At 52.0% G+C, this 6280-nt stretch overlaps 1 pseudogene; it reads left to right on the top strand.

Moving 5' to 3' along the window:
• Positions 1-301: 301 nt before the first annotated feature.
• LOC147991341 (uncharacterized) lies at positions 302-1862 on the top strand (annotated as a pseudogene).
• Positions 1863-6280: the final 4418 nt, after the last annotated feature.

Here is a 6280-nt window from a genome sequence, read left to right as displayed (position 1 = left end):
TTGCGTGGAAGGCAAACTTGGCATTCGGATATGAAGATTATTTCCTCTGTAAACCGACTTTGTACAACCCTAGGCCCCTCCGGTGTCTATATAAACCGGAGGGTTTAGTCCGTAGAGGCGATCGCAATCATACAGGCTAGACATCTAAGGTTTAGCCATTACGATCTCATGGTATATCAACTCTTATAATCCTCATATTCATTAAGATCAATCAAGCAGGAAGTAGGGTATTACATCCATTGAGAGAGCCCGAACCTGGGTAAACATCATGTCCCCCGTCTCCTGTTACCATCGACCTTACATGCACAGTTCGGGACCCCCTACCCGAGATCCGCCGGTTTTGACACCGACAGTCGGCCCCTTCCGCCATGCTGGTGACTGGCCTGTAGTCTCTGGGCTGGGGATCTCTTCCTACTCGGAGTCGTCTGGCACGACGGGTGGCCTGGAGGTCTCGTCTGGCGTGTGCCGGCCGAAGAGTGACCCCGCTGCTGTGGTGGCCCCCGCGAGCGGTGTGCAGGCCGAGGGCTACCGCCGCCTAGGCCAGGCTTGGGCTCCGCCTCCCCCCTCCAAGAAGACGCTCTGGAGGCGCCGCTATGACTGCGAGCCGCGGGATTCGAGAGCGCGTCCCCCCTCCCCCCGACTCTCTCCCCCCACGGCATGAGGTTTCCCAGGACATGGAGGGACTCTTCTTTAGGTGCCTCAAAGAAGGTCACTTCCAGCGTGACTGCACAAACGACATCGTTTGCATCAAATGTGGTCTAGAGGGCCACGGATCCAGGTGTTGCAAGAGGCCTCGTAGCACATCCTTGGAGGTGGAGCTCCGATGGCTGGCCATCGCCATGGTGGCCCGCAGGCTGGCGGGTGGCCAGCGTCGAGACGGTAGCACCCTACCCACGTCGGCGACGCCGCCCCCCTCTGCGGTGGCGCCTGTGCCTGCAAACCTATGGCCTGCCTTGTTGCCCCACGCCCTTTGCCACAGGCTCCGAGACTGGCCCTACCGCTCGACACGGCCATGGACCCGACTGACCTGTGCATGGTGCAGCGCAGCCGTGCCATGGAGGATCTGGAGAGGCGTGTTCAGCAGGCTATGGTGGTGTACACGGCTGGCGCTCGGCGGGACCTCCCGCTAGATTTCATCCTCGAGGCGCTTTCCGCCAAGGCTGGGATCATGTCGGAGTTCATCTCCATCCACCGCTACAGGCCGGAGGACTACCTCGTCGTCTTCATGTGCCGAGATCACAGGAACAAAGTGAGCAAGATGCCTGTGTTCGAGCATAGAGGAGTTCGGCTGTTCTTCAGGCCATGGAACCACCAGTACCAAGCAGTGCACGCTACGTTTCAGTTCAGGGTCAAGCTGGTGCTCGAGGGAGTCCCTCCCAATGCCTGGGAGCGGAGCATCATGGAGAGTCTGTTGGATTTGTCGTGCTTGGTGGACACGCTGGAGCCGGAGACCAGTTCAAGGGCAGAACTCTCAGCATTCAAGCTCCCGGCTTGGACTGTAGCCCGCGGACATCCCATCTCTACGTTGGCTGGCGATTCCTGAGCCGGGTTTACAGTCACCATTGATGGAGCCATCGCTGTTGCAGTATAAGGTGCTCATACACCTTGATGAGGTCCGGGATTACAGAGGTGTGGATGAGCCATTGTTCTTGGGGGCGTCCTCGGACAGTGGGCAGAGTAGAGTGCCTGAGCGTGACGATGACATGGACAGAGGCAGCGGAAGCATTGCTCTCTCTAGACCGATCTGGCAATTTGGCATTCATGATGTGCGCGGTGCGCCGGCTGGGCATCGCTGGGGTACCCTCACCGCTGGCGCTGAGCCCAGGTCCGCCAGCGTGAGGGCCATAGAGGAGCAGGATTGACGCCTTCCCTGCAGCAGATCGCGACAGCTGTGGCCCCAGGCTTACGTCGTGACTCAGTTCGGGATAGGATCATGACCAGACCCTCAGCCTTTGACCGCCTGACCTTCCAGACGGCAAACCAAGACAGGATGGAGAATCCCGAGGCACCCCTCGCAGTGGGGCCAACACAGTTGGAGAGCGAGCACATTGGTGTGGTTCGAAATGAGGAGGCAGGGCAGCTGACGAGCCGATGGCCTGATCCGGTAGTGGCAGGCCCCGCTGATTTGGTGATGACAGTTGTCCAGGATGCTTCGGACCCATGCGAGGTGCAGAGGTCTAGGGTGGTGGAGATAAATTACAGGACACCCGATCAGGAAGAGAGACAAAAGGAGAGGGAGGTAGGGCCAATGGTGTTGGAGCCCGAGAGCTTGGCCCCACTAGAGCCAGCGAGCGGAGCAGGTGGTGGTGGGCCGCCCACCACTGAGCCAATTGGGGCAAGGGCCGCTGATGGGGAGCAGGATGCGAGACAGATTGCCGCTAATCCCCAGGAGCATCTACTGAGCGCGGGAGAGGATGTGCTGGCGGGCCCCACAGACCAAGGACCCACGCTGATGGGACAGGCGGAGGGGAAGCATCCCCATGCACAGCCCATGATTGGCTAGAAGCAAGAGGGACATGAAGGGGGATCTATTTCCTGCATGCAGCCGAACCCAAATGCTTGTTCCCTGTTGGTGGAAGCTGGAGACCCATTGGCAGGAACTGAGATGGTGCTTGCATAGTCACTCCTGGAGAACCCATTGGACCAAGACAACACGCGTGGGGGCATGACCCAGCAGGAAGGGGTGGCATATGAGAAGCTCCAGGTGTTCTGCGCTAACATTATGAAGAAACTGGCGCCCCCTTCTACGAGAGGTTCAGGCTTCCTCACTCCGACCGGATGCGGAACCTTTCATGCCAAAGCGAACCACAAGGGCATCTAAACGCAGCGCGGGCACGAGTGTTGTGAAGCCAAAGCGGGCGGAAAATGTGCTTCTATGCACTCTCGGCTTAGTGCCAGATGACATGGTGGTTGATGAGGCAGTGGTGGGTGAGCTATAGCAGCTATTCGACTCTCCCTTGAGGGAGCAGGATGTGCGCATCATAGCGGCGCTGTTTGGCAAGACAGTGCCACCGGCAGATGCTCTGGCCCACGGCACGGACGTGACAGTCTCAGTTCGGTGAAGCCGCACTGACTGGTGTTGGTCGACCACTATCTTCGATATGAATCACCACTCAGAGATCATATGTTGGAACGTGTGTGGACTTAATAACCCTTCAAAATGGAAGGTTGTTAGAGACTTCATAGCTACGATTAAGGTGAACCTGGTGTGTCTGCAAGAGACAAAACTAGATGTAATTGACTAGTTTATGGTGTTGCAACGCCTAGGTCCGTCCTTTGACGGCTTTTCTTACTTGCCGGCTGTGGAGACGCGAGGAGGATCCTCCTTGGCTGGGACTCGACTATCCTCACGGTGGATCATATTAATCTCGACACTAACTCGCTGACGGGCTACGTTCACACCAAGTAAGGGACTAACTAGTGGCTGACAACGGTTTATGCGCCTCAAGGCGATGAATTCAAGACACAATTCCTGATGGAGTTGTCTGCGAGGAGGGAGAGCTGCCCAGGGCCTTGGATGCTTCTTGGTGACTTCAATATGATCCTTAGGGCGAGCGAGAAGAATAACGCCAACATTAACTGAGCCATGATGACCAAGTTTAGGAGCTTTGTCGATGAGCATGAACTAAAGGAGCCGTACATGCATGGCATTTGTGTTAGGGAATGCAGTATTTCAAAAAATTTCCTACGACCGTGCAAGATCTATCTAGGAGATGCATAGAAACCAGAGGAGAGAGTGTGTCTACGTACCCTCGTAGACCGAAAGTGGAAGCGTTTAGTAATGCGGTTGATGTAGTCGAACGTCTTCGCGATCCAACCGATCCAAGTACCGAACGTACGGCACCTTCGCGATCTACACACGTTTAGCTCGGTGACGTCCCTCGAACTCTATATCCAGCTGAGGCCGAGGGAGAGTTTCACCAGCACGACGGCGTGGTGACGGTGATGATGAAGTTACTGATGCAGGGCTTCACCTAAGCACTACGACAATATGACCGAGGTGGAAAATTGTGGAGGGGGCACCGCACACGGCTAAGAAATCAACTTGTGTGTCTATGGGGTGCCTCCCTCCCCCGTATATAAAGGAGGGGAGGAGGAGGGCCGGCCTCAAGGGGCGCGCCCAAAGGGGGGATTCCTACTCCTAGTAGGAGTAGGTTTCCCCCTTTCCTAGTCCAAGTAGGAGAATAAGGAAGGAGAGGGAGAGGGAGAAGGAAAGAGGGGGGGTGATATGTCTCCAACGTATCTATAATTTTTGATTGCTCCATGCTATGTTATCTACTGTTTTCGGCAATATTGGGCTTTATTATCCACTTTTATATTTTTTTGGGACTAACCTATTAACCGGAGGCCCAGCCCAGATTTGCTGTTTTTTGCCTATTTCAGTGTTTCGAAGAAAAGGAATATCAAAGTGAGTCGAAACGGAACGAAATCAACTCGAGAAGTTATTTTTGGAAGGAAAGCTACCGGATGGACTTGGACCCCACGTCAGGAGAGAAGGGAGGTGCCCACGAGGGTGGGGGGCGCGCCCACCCCTCTAGGGCGCGCCCCTACCTCGTGGGCCCCCGAAGCTCCACCGACATACTTCCTGCACCCATATATACCTACGTATCCTAAACCTTCTAGAACAGAGATTAGATCGGGAGTTCCGCCGCCAGAAGCCTCCGTAGCCACCTAAAACCAATCTAGACCCGTTCTGGCACCCTGCCGGAGGGGGAATCCTTCTCCGGTGGCCATCTTCATCATCCCGGCGCTCTCCATGACGAGGAGGGAGTAGTTCTCCCTCGGGGCTGAGGGTATGTACCAGTAGCTATGTGTTTGATATCTCTCTCTCTCTCTCTCGTGTTCTTGAGATGATACGATCTTGATGTATCGCGAGCTTTGCTATTATATTTGGATCCTATGATGTTTCTTCCCCCCTCTACTCTCTTGTAATGGATTGAGTTTCCCCTTTGAAGTTATATTATCGGATTGAGTCTTTAAAGATTTCAGAATACTTGATGTATGTCTTGCCGTGGATATCTATGGTGACAATGGGATATCACGTGATTCACTTGATGTATGTTTTGGTGGTCAACTTGCGGGTTCCGCCCATGAACCTATGCATAGGGGTTGGCACATGTTTTCGTCGTGATTCTTCGGTAGGAACTTTGGGGCACTCTTTGAGGTTCTATGTGTTGGTTGAATAGATGAATCTGAGATTGTGTGACGCATATCGTATAATCATACCCACGAATACTTGAGGTGACATTGGAGTATCTAGATGACATTAGGGTTTTGGTTGATTTGTGTCTTAAGGTGTTATTCTAGTACGAACTCTAGGGCTGTTTGTGACACTTATAGGAATAGCCCAACAGATTGATTGGAAAGAATAACTTTGAGGTGGTTTCGTACCCTACCATAATCTCTTCGTTTGTTCTCTGCTGTTAGTGACTTTGGAGTGACTCTTTGTTGCATGTTGAGGGATAGTTATGTGATCCAATTATGATATTATTGTTGAGGGAACTTACACTAGCGAAAGTATGAACCCTAGGCCTTATTTCCATGCATTGCAATACCGTTTACGCTCACTTTTATCATTAGTTACGTTACTGTTTTTATATTTTTTCAGATTACAAAAACCTTTATCTACTATCCATATTGCACTTGTATCACCATCTCTTCGCCGAACTAGTGCACCTATACAATTTACCATTGTATTGGGTGTGTTGGGGACACAAGAGACTCTTTGTTATTTGGTTGCAGGGTTGCTTGAGAGAGACCATCTTCATCCTATGCCTCCTACGGATTGATAAACCTTAGGTCATCCACTTGAGGGAAATTTGCTACTGTCCTACAAACCTCTGCACTTGGAGGCCCAACAACCTCTACAAGAAGAAGGTTGTGTAGTAGCCATCAAGCTCTTTTCCGGCGCCGTTGCCGAGGAGGTTAGCGCTTGAAGGTATATCTTTAGATCTTGCAATCGAATCTTTTAGTTTCTTGTTTTATCACTAGTTTAGTCTATAAAAGAAAACTATAAAAAATGGAATTGAGTTTGTCTCATACGCTTCATCTTTTTAATATCTTTCGTGAGTATGATGGAAAGGATAATTGTGCTCAAGTGCTAGAAGAAGAAATCTATAAAATGTTTGGCACTAAATATTTGAATGATGAGCATGATTGCAATGTTGTTAGTATGAATTCCTTGAATATCCATGATGCTAATGATATGCAAGGCCACAAGCTTGGGGAAGCTATGTTTGATGAAGATGATATTTTTCGTCCCCCAAGTTTTGATGAGCAA

The sequence above is a fragment of the Triticum urartu genome, chromosome 1A (genome assembly GCF_056163025.1).
Source record: "Triticum urartu cultivar PI428250 chromosome 1A, HENAU_Tu73, whole genome shotgun sequence".
NCBI lineage: Eukaryota > Viridiplantae > Streptophyta > Magnoliopsida > Poales > Poaceae > Triticum > Triticum urartu.
Note: the sequence above shows the minus strand (reverse complement) of the source record. Positions and strands in the feature narration are given on the sequence as shown.